The sequence below is a fragment of the Oreochromis niloticus genome, linkage group LG7 (genome assembly GCF_001858045.2).
Source record: "Oreochromis niloticus isolate F11D_XX linkage group LG7, O_niloticus_UMD_NMBU, whole genome shotgun sequence".
NCBI lineage: Eukaryota > Metazoa > Chordata > Actinopteri > Cichliformes > Cichlidae > Oreochromis > Oreochromis niloticus.
Window position 1 is genome coordinate 4,430,679 of NC_031972.2, and position 15,715 is coordinate 4,446,393.

The window sequence follows — 15,715 nt, forward strand, 5'->3', positions numbered from 1 at the left end:
AAGCTCCTTGGTAATTTGTTTTTGAGGAGTTCTCCAGCACTTTGACGTGATTGTGCACGCACAGGCCGCCTTTTCAGCTCTTTGTTATTATGGCAGACCTCACCTCCTTTAAAAACGACTTCTGCTTTCAGTGTCTCTTCGTCATAAACCACCACAGCCACAGTGACAGGGCAGTCCTGAAATCTGCAGTACCCCATACACCTGAAAACCGGTGCCTTTGATCTTGAAGAGAGTTTTTTCACACTGTGTCTCCGAAATCCAAAACTGCAGTACGGATTTAGGGTTCTGATTCCACTAGCAATTATATTTGTCCACTGCAGTCCTTTAAATAGTCTTCCTGACTGATGTTGCCGTAACTCCTTCCATTCATTCTCATTTATGAAAAGAAAGTTTCTGCTGTGGCAAACCAGATGGGAAAAATCTTTCTCCTGAACTGCTACTGTCTGTGTTGACCTTAGCTGATTCATCTGATTCATTCCTCTGCAACATACAGATATATATTTCAAAAAAAGATATAAATACTTTCAATGTTTGTCACTACAGTGTCTCTATGAAACAGCATCATTATGTTACAATTTCACTAATGAACCCATAGTACAAGTAAGTGAATATGACTAAGAAATATTTATTTTACCTCTAAAGATCATCACAAAAAGATTTTAACTTTAAATTTAAACTTTGGATTACATTTAAAAAGACAAAATTTTAATATAATAATTACATCCTGATAGTGTTTAACAAAATATAAACTCCGTGTTTCTTTCTCTGTTGTGCATTAAAAACAGCAAAAGTTATGAAATTACCGTAGCATTTGCATTTGAAGATGAAGATTTAGAGTCACTCTCGAGGGATTGTGTGTCTGGGGTCTGGATGCCGCTCTCTGCAGTTTTTTGAAGTGCATCCTGGGAAGAGAAAGCGTTTTCGTTAATTTACAAATTAATGTTTTTCCAAGGTATCACAATGTAATACTAAATAATATACAAATAATTACCTCTTTTCTTGAAGGTAAAGGTACATTTCCTACAGATTGTGGAGACTTTGGCACAAGAACAATGTCTTCCTCATTCTAACGAATCACAAATTAATTAAAACATAACAATTAGACTGAAATATCTGTATGTCTTTGTTAACATACATTATTACAAAATATTTTGAAAGGAATCACTATGTAATGACGGTTTTATAAGGGAAAAAATATTCAGCAAAGGAATATAGTACTATAATTATTGTAAATGATAAAGTAATATTCTGATTCAGATTTTGGAACTTGATTGGGCAATAACAAGATCAAATGGAGAAATTAGAAGGGTGGAAGACAAGGAGTGAAAAGTTAGTCAGCAGCAGGAGGATGAGTTGGTTACTCCTTTAAAATGGAGGTCAGATGTGACACTCAGGTCTTTGTGAGGCTGTCCTGTGGGTGCTTAAGGCTCTACACCTCATGGTTTGGTGATTTGCTTTGATATGTGTTTACTTGCTGTTAGGCCTATTGTAATCTACTTTCTTGCTCTCCATATGACTCATTATTACTCTGTTTCAAGATTTAAATTATTTTAAAGATGAAATTTTGGAGTGAATTTGTTTTATTTGTATCTAAAAAGCTGGCTCTCTACTATAGCTGGATAAGGTTGTCATAATGGCTTCAAAATTTTAAATCTGACAGTAAGTGTATGACACATTTCTTACAATGGAAGGAACATCATCTCCAAGTGTTGTCTCTGCAGTAGGAAAATCAGTCTGTAGCAAGGGACCCTCTACCCCTGATGTGGTCTGTAAAAATATTTGATTTTTGCATAATAATTTTTATTACAGGAAGTTCTACCAAAGAAATATCTGTTCTTTTTTTAAACTTTTTTTTTTAAATGGAATAAATATAAATACTTTGTGAAAAAACATTGCTTACCTTTTCATACTGCAGGACTGCTTTGAGAATTTTTTCCTATTAAGACATGTATTAGGCACTCCCAAATCTCTTGAGACATTTTCCCAAAAGCCATGCACTTTGTGAATACTGTAGGTCTTTAGACTGGTCCCGGGTTCAGCATACTTGTGAATGACCTCTAATATATTTGGCAGGGATTTTGAAATTGTACGTGCCTTTTATGTAAAAGAGAACAGTGACATTAACACATCTTTGTTCAATCTGTATCACTTACACCACAATAATGTATCACATTATTTTTTGTTAAATTACTTGCCTTTCCAAAAACTGAAAAAGTGCAGGTCCTGAAATTTTGAGACAAATGAAAATTAATACAAAGAAAAACAAACCATATGAACATATCTGTTATCCTGAGATCAACCTTGCAATGCTGATCAACAATAACATATGAAACAGCATAAATGTGAACTCTTCATTTAAGTTTAATAGACTTCAGAAAACATTTTGGGGCACTCCAAGTACCCACACTCTAGTGATGTCCAAAACGCATGATGCGGAAAAATCTTTTGGGTGCATTTTTCTATGCCAACAACATAACAGGTAGCAGTTAGATTTTTGGACATACAAGTGCTAACTAACACAGTCCTTTTTAATGTTTATTTGCTAATACACTATCACTAAGTTCTAAGTTTTAAAATTCACAGTGCAAATTACTGTAATCAACACTATAGTTAAAAAACACAAGCACTAATTCACTGTGTATAATACACATTCCCTACCTGATTTATTACTATTAATAATGTTATACTCTGTTAGATATACATTTTGAGTGGCTCCTAAACCACAAAGACAAGCTGTTAAAGACCGTTGCTCTGAACGTATTTTACAATCATTATCACAATCACAACGACATGAAAGAGTCATTGTGTCAAGCCAATGAAAAATTAAAATCTGGTAATACCCAGTGCAAATGCTTAAAAGAGAATTTATGACCTTATGTGACAAAAAGACTTTTGTGAGATGAGTTATTTATCATGGTGAACAGTGTTACTTATTATGGTTGTTTTACAACTAATTCAACCAAACATGGATTTTGTTTTAACGTATTTTTTCGTACTACAAAATGTTACGTATCTTTCAATTATCTCAATGTGTTATCACTTCTTTTTCTTAATGAATATTTATATTTAAAAAAAGATACAACATCAAAAGTTTTAACTACGCTTAAATGGAGTGTGTTACTTTTAAATGTACGCCTAAGAGTACAAAATCTAATCTTAGGTATATGTTATATTTCTATATATATATGCTCTCCATCGGTTAGTATATCAATATTATTAAAGTTTTCAAATTCTAAAAATTATGATTTTAGACACATTTCTGGACGAAGACTATATACAAAGCGCAAACAATCTAAAACAATTTTCTATAATTAGACTGAGGAAAATAACTGGCATTAAATGGCTAGAATGTTCTCGTTTCTTGTTAATAGTCCAATTTTTAGTGTTAATTACTCACCTTTCCATTTTATTGTTGGTGGGTAAACCGAAAATTTTTGTCCACGTAGGCCTCGAAGAAAAGTTCAGTGTACTAATAATATGTAATGACAGCGTAACCACATATAACCGTTTTCTGTCGCAATGAAAGCTACGTTATCTGTCCGTGCGACGCAACGACTCAAATACCGAAAGATCAAAGGTGGGTTGGCTATATGTCATGTGACTCTTGTCCCACACATCAGTTTGCATTGAATTAACAAAAAATACTAATTTAATTCAAATAATGAAGCAAAATCTAAAAAATGTTAAGGCAATGTACAACCTTTTAATGTCATGTATAAAATATAATCAAAATAGTATTGGCAGAAATATTTCTATGAGTTACAGTATGAAAAAAACAAAAAAATGTATGAAACCTGCAATCAAAAGGCAAGATATTGTATAGGTAATTCATAATATTAATGTTAAAGACAATGAGTGTCAGAGAAAAAGACAAAAGCATATTGCTTAAAATATATTGTAAAAGATGTGATTAAAGACTTTCATATAAATTATGAGAATTGAAAATTGTTTTTATACCTCTAAGACTACTATTACTTATAGTAACATGAAAATTAACAAACAAAGAAGAAAATATTATTTGCTATTGGACAAGTGAGTGAGTTAGATTTTCAACGTTTGTGCACTTAACATATTTACTGAGACAATCAAAAATGAGCATGGAACAACATCTGTTGCATGCCATGGCATCCAGCTCTGTGTTTTCTGTTACTCTTGTCTTTCAGGTGTCAAGCCTCATTCTATTGTCCAATGCAAAGGTAATTGGCACGTCTCTATTGGCTGATCTGGGGAACAGTAGACCAATCGCTTGCCTGGGATAATTTAAAAAAACAGCTCCCAGGCCAGGTTGGCTTCTGACTGTCTTTGAACTTTTGTTAGTAGGTGTCTGTGTGTGTGAATAGAGTGTTTGGGTGTGAGGCTGGACAGATAAGATCGGAGTACCCCAAACACATTCAAATGAGCTTTAAGTGTTAAAAACACTAGGTTAGGCAGGTGATGACACTTTTGTATCCTGTGACTGACCTTATGTGTCAAGCAGCTACACAGGCCTTTTGTTTTGCATATTATTAGATTTCCACTTTAGGGAAGCTGTTGGCATCTTTTTGTTTTAGTAATGTCTTTGATCTGGCTCAGCCGCCCGGTTCTCGTCCACAGCCTTTTTCTTTTGTTAAGCTTACTTTTATCAAGGCATGGTAAATGAACAGTAAACCTTGCCTGATGACTAATCTTCCCGTTTCCCTCTCATTGATTTATTTGGGTTGTCATGGCAGAAGTATTAAACAATGCCTTTTATTAGAACATAAGCATTTAAATTCAGTAATTTTATTTGAATTAGTTAAATATGAGTGGGCAACTCTGACCATGACAAGACTGCATTTGCTCTAAAAAATTAATACAAAATTTAGACATATTGTTGTCATTATTTTTACTCTTCAATTTTATGTGTTTTTTCTTTAAGATGGTATCAGAAGTTGCTCCTCCACCATGAAAAAAACCATCTGCATGTATTCTTTCACTACATCCACGATTCTCCTCTGTGGTCTTCCTCATTCATCCTGTTTGGAGCTTAATGTTCAACATCCTTTATCTATTAAAATTACAGAAGGAGAAGAAAATAATCATCAGAGCAGGAGTCATGATAAATGATAAATAGATTACTAGTACATACAAACATAACACTTGCATAATTTCTCTGATAACGCTGCATTGGATGGGTTTATTAACAGTGGGCTGAAATTGTACTACAGTATGCTGGTGAGGAACTTATTTGAGTGTTGAATAAAATGTCATCCGCAATCTGTATATGAATTGTCATTAAAACCATAGAGATTCTTACTTATAAAGGAAAGAAAGGTGGGACAATACACATCAACATATAGTGTATATTTTTTGAAACATTACAAAGATACAGGTAATTCTGGGTTCACCTGAATTACAGATTAGACTGGTGGACAAGCAGAGATGTTGTGTACAACTGGTGACAGCATCAGTGACAGGGATGCCAAAAGGAAGAACAAATTAATCAGCAAGGCTGGAAGCAGAATTAGGAGACGTCAGAGTCAGTGAGGGTCAGAGATCAATGAACAAATTGCCCACCTTCATGGATAATGCATCACCCTCAAAAGGATTCAAAATTTGGGCCATGAAGAACAGTTCAGGAAACCTATTTTATTTTTTCGTCTGCGAAACTGTATAAACGAAATGTAAATTTTGTTAAAGGAAAACACATTTGTAAGCCATAAGAAACAAACATGCTTTGCATTATACCTTCAAACATCTGTATAGATTTCATACAATATTTATTAACTGAATTTCCAAACATGTCTTGCATAGTGAGAGTATTTCTTTTACTGTTGATATGTCAATGATATGTATTTTTTATGACTAAATAATGCTCTATCGAACACCTGGCAATAACAGCAGGTGTGGCAATTTAGTAATTACTTGTTTAAATTTGATATTATTTTAGGCAGTATATTTTCTTAGCCTTTGTCATACTCTGTTAACACAGCAATCTCAGAAACCGTACAGTAAATTTGGCTGTGGATGACAGGGTGAATAGTGGGGGTCACCCAGAGTCAGAATCCAGTGAAATATCTGCGTCACCTCTTACAGTTTTCCTGTAATCTGAGGTGAAAGATGGGAATATATAGAGTACAGTAGAGTAAAATGTGCAAAGTTTACTATCACTTTTCTCAAAAACCGTACAGTAAATTTGTCTGTGGATCACAGGGTGAAGAGTGGGGGTCACCCAGAGTCAGAATCCAGTGAAATATCTGCGTCACCTCTTACAGTTTTCCTGTAATCTGAGGTGAAAGATGGGAATATATAGAGTACAGTAGAGTAAATTGTGCAAAGTTTACTATCAATTTTCTGGAAAACCGTACAGTAAATTCGGCTGTGGATGACAGGGTGAAGAGTGGAGATGGCCTAGAGTCAGAATCCAGTGAAATATCTGCGTCACCTCTTACAGTTTTCCTGTAATCTGAGGTGAAAGATGGGAATATATAGAGTACAGTAGAGTAAATTGTGCAAAGTTTACTATCAATTTTCTGGAAAACCGTGCAGTAAATTCGGCTGTGGATGAGAGGGTGAAGAGTGGAGATGGCCTAGAGTCAGAATCCACTGAAATATCTGCGTCACCTCTTATACTTTTCCTGTAATCTGAGGTCAAAGATTTGAATATATAGAGTACAGTAGAGTAAAATGTGCAAAGTTTACTATCAATTTTCTCAAAAACCGTACAGTAAATTTGGCTGTGGGTGACAGGGTGAAGAGTGGGGGTCACCTAGAGTCAGAATCCAGTGAAATATCTGCGTCACCTCTTACAGTTTTCCTGTAATCTGAGGTCAAAGATGGGAATATATAGAGTACAGTAGAGTAAAATGTGCAAAGTTTACTATCAATTTTCTCAAAAACCGTACAGTAAATTTGGCTGTGGGTGACAGGGTGAAGAGTGGGGGTCACCTAGAGTCAGAATCCAGTGAAATATCTGCGTCACCTCTTACAGTTTTCCTGTAATCTGAGGTCAAAGATGGGAATATATAGAGTACAGTAGAGTAAAATGTGCAAAGTTTACTATCAATTTTCTCAAAAACCGTACAGTAAATTTGTCTGTGGATGACAGGGTGAAGAGTGGGGGTCACCTAGAGTCAGAATCCAGTGAAATATCTGTGTCACCTCTTACAGTTTTCCTGTAATCTGAGGTCAAAGATGGGAATATATAGAATACAGTAGAGTAAATTGTGCAAAGTTTACTATCAATTTTCTGGAAAACCGTACAGTAAATTTGTCTGTGGATGAGAGGGTGAAGAGTGGGGGTCACCTAGAGTCAGAATCCAGTGAAATATCTGCGTCACCTCTTACAGTTTTCCTGTAATCTGGGGTCAAAAATTGGAATATATAGAGTACAGTAGAGTAAAATGTGCAAAGTTTACTATCACTTTTCTCAAAAACCGTACAGTAAATTTGTCTGTGGATCACAGGGTGAAGAGTGGGGGTCACCCAGAGTCAGAATCCAGTGAAATATCTGCGTCACCTCTTACAGTTTTCCTGTAATCTGGGGTCAAAAATTGGAATATATAGAGTACAGTAGAGTAAATTGTGCAAAGTTTACTATCACTTTTCTCAAAAACCGTACAGTAAATTTGTCTGTGGATGACAGGGTGAAGAGTGGAGATGGCCTAGAGTCAGAATCGAGTGAAATATCTGCGTCACCTCTTACAGTTTTCCTGTAATCTGAGGTGAAAGATTTGAATAATAGAGTACAGTACAGTAATTTGGGTAAAGTTTACTATCAATTTTCTCAAAAACCGTACAGTAAATTCGGCTGTGGATCACAGGGTGAAGAGTGGGGGTCACCTAGAGTCAGAATCCAGTGAAATATCTGCGTCACCTCTTACAGTTTTCCTGTAATCTGAGGTCAAAGATGGGAATATATAGAGTACAGTAGAGTAAAATGTGCAAAGTTTACTATCAATTTTCTCAAAAACCGTACAGTAAATTTGTCTGTGGATCACAGGGTGAAGAGTGGGGGTCACCTAGAGTCAGAATCCAGTGAAATATCTGCGTCACCTCTTACAGTTTTCCTGTAATCTGAGGTCAAACATGAAGATATTATAAAAGTACAGTATTGTATATTGGTTAAATTTTATTGTTAATTTTCTCTGAATTGTACAGTAATTTTGGCTGTGGATGACAGGGTGAAGAGTGGAGATGGCCTAGAGTCAGAATCGAGTGAAATATCTGCGTCACCTCTTACAGTTTTCCTGTAATCTGAGGTGAAAGATTTGAATAATAGAGTACAGTACAGTAATTTGGGTAAAGTTTACTATCAATTTTCTCAAAAACCGTACAGTAAATTTGGCTGTGGATCACAGGGTGAAGAGTGGGGGTCACCTAGAGTCAGAATCCACTGAAATATCTGCGTCACCTCTTACAGTTTTCCTGTAATCTGAGGTGAAAGATGGGAATATATAGAGTACAGTAGAGTAAAATGTGCAAAGTTTACTATCAATTTTCTCAAAAACCGTACAGTAAATTTGGCTGTGGATCACAGGGTGAAGAGTGGGGGTCACCTAGAGTCAGAATCCAGTGAAATATCTGCGTCACCTCTTACAGTTTTCCTGTAATCTGGGGTCAAAAATTGGAATATATAGAGTACAGTAGAGTAAATTGTGCAAAGTTTACTATCACTTTTCTCAAAAACCGTACAGTAAATTTGTCTGTGGATGACAGGGTGAAGAGTGGAGATGGCCTAGAGTCAGAATCGAGTGAAATATCTGCGTCACCTCTTACAGTTTTCCTGTAATCTGAGGTGAAAGATTTGAATAATAGAGTACAGTACAGTAATTTGGGTAAAGTTTACTATCAATTTTCTCAAAAACCGTACAGTAAATTTGGCTGTGGATCACAGGGTGAAGAGTGGGGGTCACCTAGAGTCAGAATCCAGTGAAATATCTGCGTCACCTCTTACAGTTTTCCTGTAATCTGAGGTCAAAGATGGGAATATATAGAGTACAGTAGAGTAAAATGTGCAAAGTTTACTATCAATTTTCTCAAAAACCGTACAGTAAATTTGTCTGTGGATCACAGGGTGAAGAGTGGGGGTCACCTAGAGTCAGAATCCAGTGAAATATCTGCGTCACCTCTTACAGTTTTCCTGTAATCTGAGGTCAAACATGAAGATATTATAAAAGTACAGTATTGTATATTGGTTAAATTTTATTGTTAATTTTCTCTGAATTGTACAGTAATTTTGGCTGTGGATCATGGCGTGAAAAGTGGAGATGAACCAAATTTGGGAGTGGATTGTAAAGCAATATAGTGTCAGGACACAAAAGACTGCGTTTCTTAGCCGGTCTTCATCCGTACCGTAATATACGTAAGAGTAGTGCAACCACATTTTAGGTGCGGCTGGCGGGGCGGCTAGCTTGACTGTGACTTCGTAAGTGAGGGCTCACTTGACCGCAGTGAAGTCCGGGACAAACTGTGTTCCTTTTCACCTCAGTACGAAACGCGTAATATTTTCTCTGAATACCAGACGATTCTGTTTTTTACGGGACGGTTGGCAACTCTAATAATTAACCGTATGAACAAAATAAAGTTCAACATCAGTAACATAGCACCCACCCAGCTGTATAGAAACTCCGTCATGCTAGCTAGCACGCAGTACGAAAATGTCAGCATACCGAAAATAAACTCCACCTAAACTTGGTTTATATCTGACCCAGATAGACTGCAGGTCATAACTTCTTACCTGAAGTTCAGTTCACCTGACACGCGGACCGGCGGCCGCTTCGGGTCTCTGCTCTTGCCTCCTTTTTCCTTCATCCACCTGCTGGCTTCCACCACTTGCTAATGTTATTGAATCTGTGGAAGCTCCGCGATATCCACCACACGAAGTAACGAGTAACGAGCCTATCTAAATCCCAGTAACGAGTAACGCGTTCCTGGTTTTGGCATAATAACTAGTTACCGTGCTCGTTACCACAATAATAACGTAGTTACTGTAACGCGTTACTTAATAACGCGTTCGTCCCAACACTGATGATGAAGGACAAAATCTGCGTTTTGTCCAGACGAAACGCAGATTTTGGCAAATGTGAGCCTGAGGAGAAATACGGGTTTGTGAGATGGCCACTGATTTAAGAACACAGTTGTGTGAAAGAAGCAAAAACTTTATTGCATACTCTGTTGCTGTGGATGAAAGTACAGACATGATGGACATTGCACAGCTGGCCATCTTCATCCGTGGAGAGGAAATATTGAACATTAAATCGATGCACGGGACAACGACAGGAAAAGACATTTTTTAAAACGTATGTCAAAGTGTAACCGACATGAAACTAACTGCCCTGGGACAAACTTGTTGGATGGAGCGCCGGTGTTGTGCTGTGAAAAAAGCGGACTAGTCAGCAGGATGCGAGTAAAGATGCAGGAGAACTGTACCGGTGAGTTATCAGCATATCACTGCATCATACACCAGGAAACGCTGTGTGGTAAAGTACTAAAAATCGAGCATGTAATGATCACTGTAACGCAAACTAAATTTTATCTGAGCTAAAAGTTTAAATCAACGTCAATTTCTGTTGGCTGAGTTGGGATAAAAGTTCTCAATTGAGTTTTTGAGCTCAGCAAGGAAATCTGTCAGTTCATGGACATGGCATGTGTGATGCAGTGAAGGCATTTCAAATGAAGCTGTCACAAATGCACCAGTGCAACTTGCCTCACTTTCCCTGTTGCCAAGTAATGTTGCACCAAGTCAGCGGACTTTGCTGAACTGCACCTGTGCAGATTCAGATGGAGCTGCAGTGTAATGATACACTCAAGGGAAAGTATGACACTGAAGCACAGTTTATTAGTTCCATTCCTGAAGCAATGCCCCAGCTCTGTCTACATGCGGCTCCAACCTTGTATGTTTTCATCTATTTTTTCTGGGGGTTTTGGCAGCATGTTCATATTTCTAACTTGCATAATTTTGACAGGATATATTTTTATGAAGAGCAAAATATTTAAAGTTTATTTTTTTTAAGTTTATTTAATCTGGAATAATATTCCTGTCTGTTTTTATTCATATTTATGTTTAAAAAACATTGTTTTAGTGTGTTCAATAAATATTTATCTTGTTTGGCCTGCGACCTAAAGTGTGCCTTGAGTTTTGGCCCCCTTGCAATTGAGTTTGACACCCCTGCTGTAGATAAATGATCAGAATTATAATATTTTTGACTGTCTGTGTCAAAGTCAAATCGAATCAGTTATAGAAATAGAAATCGATCACCCTATACCATTGGGACCACTTTGGACTTTACCTTCCATATCTGCTCCCATTGCTGCACATGGACGTCCCTCTCCTGTCCTGGTTCTGCTGGAGGTTCCTTCCTGTTAAAAAGGAGTTTTTCCTTTCCACTGTCGCCAAATCACTTGCTCATGGGAGCGATATGATTGTTGGGGTTTCTCTGGTTTTTTTTATATTATTATAGGGTTTTTGCTTTTCAATATAAAATGCCTTGAGGGAACTGTTGTTTTGATTTGGTGCTATATAAATAAAACTGAATTGAATTCAAAGTAAAGGGTTTTGGTGTTGTGGAAACGTGTAAATGAGAAAGTAAAGCCTATTTCAAATTTAGGGTTTTGGATATTAGCAAATATTAACAAAATCATTTGTCCCTTAAAAGAAAATTATTTAAATACAAACTCATATTCCACCATGTCACTTGTTTAACCAAAATTAAGATCAATGTGAAAAATTAAGTGCAGTGTACTCTATGATTCAGTAGCTTGTAGAGACACGTGAACATTTCAATAATCTTTTTGAATAACTTCATCGATTACATTATTATTGAAAAATTCTGGCCCACTCTTCTTTGCAGCATTGGTTCATTCAGGTAAGGTTTGCAGATATGTGTTTGTTGTTATCCGCAGCTCTGTTAGGGCCACGGCAGCATTTTAGTTGGGTTTAGGCCATTGCAGCTTGGTCGTGTGCACTTGAATTATGAACTATAAAATGTGTAACATTTTATCTGATACTTGAAGGAGAATTTTTAAATGTTACACAATGTTAATTTCAGTCAGTGTAAATGCACTGGAGAATATTTCACAAATATCTCCAGTAGAATAAATCACGTAAATGGTAGACACCATTAGGAAGTAGGAATTTTTTAATGTTCTTTTTATTCATGTGGCCATTTAAAAAAATGTTGTCTATAAAATTAATCATATATTAGTTTTCTGCATTCAGGAAAATTAGGATTTTATGTCACATGTGAAAAAAGCTAGTAAATACATGGTACAACAACTAATAAGTTGACAATGTGTTTGAATTTAATTTACTTATTTAGAGTTACCCACACTGCGACACGAAAATGGCATTTTCAAATGTATCCACTTTGGAAACCGTTTTCAAAAAGCTCAATTTTCCTTGACTGAAAACGCCGTCTCATCGTGGACGGAAGGCCAAAACAGAGAGAAAACGATGTGTTTTCAAATGAAAACGTATTAGTGTGGACATGGCTTCAAACTTAATTCTACGATTTGGTTAAAAGTAAAGTGTCTTGTGCTGTAGTGAAGCCAGAAGGATCAGGATGATATGAGAATGTGGTAATGAGTCCTGTCTCAGTCACTTATGGATGATGGGGGGGAGCATGATTCGACATGGATGGCCTGAGGATACAAACTCCTTTTGAGCCTCTCTGTTTTTGGCCGGATGGTTGCAGAACCTTCTGCCTGATTTCAGAAGCTGGAACAGTTTGTTGCTGGAGTGGAATGGGTCCTTCAGTATCTGAGCTGCTCTAGTCCAGCATCTCCTGGTGCAGATGTCCTGTAGGGAGGGGAGAGCAGTCCTGCAGCAGCGTTCTGCCATACTGATCACTCTCTGAAGAGCTTTTTTATCCTTGACACAGCTGTTCCCATACCAGGATGTGATGTTCTGTGTGAGGATGCTCTCCACAGCGCCTGTATAGAAAGTCCTGAGGATTCTTCACTGTAAATAAACTCACTGCCTCACAATATAGGTCTGAATGTTTTGACTGTGTTAGAATTTCAGATACAATGGGTTAAATTAGCTAATTAGTTAATTAGTTAATTAGCTAAGACAGCTGGGTCTAGAGATGGCTTTTTAAGTAAAGGTTTAACTACAGCCACCTTGAAGGCCTGTGGTACATAGCCGATTATTAGAGATAGGTTTATCATATTTAAGATCGAAGAATTAATTAATGGCAGGACTTCTTTGAGCAGTTTTGTAGGAATGGGGTCTAAAAGACATGTTGATGATTTGGAGGAAGTAATTATTGAAGTTAACTCGGGAAGATCAATTGGAGAAAAAGAGTCTAAATGAATATTAATGGTAATGAAAGTAGCTGTAGATAATATTACATCTGTGGGATGATTATGGGTAATTTTTTTATTTAATGGTTAAATTTTTATTCGTAAAGAAGATCATGAAGTTATTAGTTAATATTAAAGGAATGGTTGGCTCAACAGTGACTCATTGTCAGCCTGGCTACAGTGCTGAAGAGAAACCTGGGGTTGTTCTTATTTTCTTCAATCAGTGACGAATAGTAAGATGTTCTGGCTTTGCGGAGGGCTTTCTTATTAAGCAACAAACTATTTCTCCAGGCTAAATGATGATCTTCTAAATTTGTGACACGACATTTCCTCTCCAGCTTACGAGTCATCTGCTTTAGGCTACGTGTTTGAGAATTATACCACGGAGTCAGGTACTTCTGATTTGAGGTTCTATTTTTCACAAGAGCTACAGTATCCAGAGTCATATGTAGTGAAGAGGTAAAATTATTAACAATATAATTGACCTCTGTTGGAGTAGCATTGAGGTAGCTGCTCTGCTCTTTTAACAGGTAACATATTAAATGCTCAGTTTCTAAAACATATACAATTTACAACACATTCACAAAGCAGGGTCACAGTCAGATGCAATTGTGGTGGCAGATTTCTTTACTCATGTATTAATCACATATTTTAATCATATCACATTAGTAATGGTGATATCACTTTCTCACTTAGTTGTATGCATGCATGTAGAATGTTATCACAAGTGGGCCCCCGGTTTTATTGCACCTTCACAGAGGGTCCGCAGTAGACTTGAAGATCTCCATATATCCTGCTCTTAGGGAGGTGATGGGTGGTCATAACTTTTCTTAGAGTGGGAGAGGTGCAAGGATGAGCTGGACTGAAGGTATAGAGATATATTATGCTATGGAATGTTCTTTGTTTGAGAAGGTATAAAATAGTTCAGGGCGGTGTCCTACCTAAGAAAACTGTTTGGTGTTTGATCTGAACGTTTTCTCCACTGCAGTGTTTTTCTTTTTCTTTTAATAAACGTCACTTCAAAAGACACGCTAACCGGGTTGTTGCAATTTTATTTAAGATTTTCCACAACACAATGCACTACCAGATGAGCTGAATGAGTTCTACGCTTGCTTCAATACCCTAAACACCAACCAACACAGAGGGATTCTACCAGTAGAGGCAGCTCTTCACTCACGGTGACTTTGACTGAGGTATGCAAGGTTCTGAGGAGGACTAACCCCCGCCAACCACCTCCCCACAAAAAACAACATAACCTGTCTGACTATCGCCCCATCGCACTCACTTCAAAAAGACCATCTTGGACACACTAGATCAGCAGTCCCCAACCTTTTTTGCGCCACGGACTGGTTTATGTCCGACAATATTTTCACGGACCAGCCTTTAAGGGGTCGCGGATAAATACAACAAAATAAAACCAGTACCGGTACCCAAAAAAGGAAGATTTATTCATAACACACTGGAAAAGACCAAGTTAATGATAAAAGCATTGAAAACCATAAATTTCACACCCGAGCCTCAACTCTCGCGGCCCGGTTAGGGACCGCTGCACTAGATCCTTTGCAATTTGCATATGGTAAGAACCGTTCTACCGAAGACCCCGTTAATGCAGCCATCCAAACAGCCCTTTCACACCTCCAAAAGAGGACACCTACATTCAAATGCTGTTTATAGACTAGAGTTCTGCATTCAACACCATCTTTCCAAACAGACGGGTGGGAAAGTTGTCCACTCTTGGACTGACACCCTCCCTCTGTCACTGGGTCCTGGACTTCCTCACAAAGATACTCAATGATACAAAGATAGTGAGCGCAGGGATCCCCCAAGGCTATGTGGTCAGTCCACTCCTGGACACCCTCTTCACCCAGAAGTGCATCCCCTCCCAGTTCAACACCTCAATCATTAAGTTTGCTGACGGCACAACCATTGTTGGGCTGGTGGAGAGGAGACTGCCTACAGGGAAGAGGTGGCTCAGCTGGTGTCCTGGTGCCTCGAAAACAATCTCTCCTTAAATGCATTCTTCTGTCAAAACTGGTCCATTTAGAATTTGGCTGGAACATCAGACTACAAGACTACAATCCTGAATGTCTTTAGTTACATGATGAAGATCAGGCTCTGGCAGCTGTGCTGGGTCAGCCAACACAAGCAGCTTTGTGCAGATCCGAAAAGGAAACAAAGTTGTGTTAGCAACATAATAGAGTTTTGTTTCTTTCCTGGACACAGTTTGCACTTTCCTACCATGCTCTTGTTTTCTCGTGCAATAAAGCGGTGCTATTTTATTCCTCTCAGCTTACAAACTGAAATCAGCTGATGGTAGGGCAGGTGTGCGAGAAGAAAAAAGCATGTTTGTTTGTGTCACGGTTCTGGGTCATTTTGACCCAGCATTTTCTGTTTTGGTGTTTTTCTAAATTATGATTTGTTCGGGTTTTTAAGTTGTGCTGGTTTGATTTTG

At 37.5% G+C, this 15,715-nt stretch overlaps 1 long non-coding RNA gene across 1 annotated transcript; it reads right to left on the minus strand.

Moving 5' to 3' along the window:
* Positions 1-412: 412 nt before the first annotated feature.
* Positions 413-2,092, minus strand: LOC109202835 (uncharacterized). Its single transcript, XR_002062801.1, has 5 exons — positions 1,901-2,092; positions 1,684-1,767; positions 992-1,066; positions 804-902; positions 413-480 (listed from the first exon to the last, which is right to left on the minus strand). It is a non-coding gene; the product is annotated as an uncharacterized LOC109202835 (long non-coding RNA).
* Between the last annotated feature and the right edge of the window lie 13,623 nt (positions 2,093-15,715).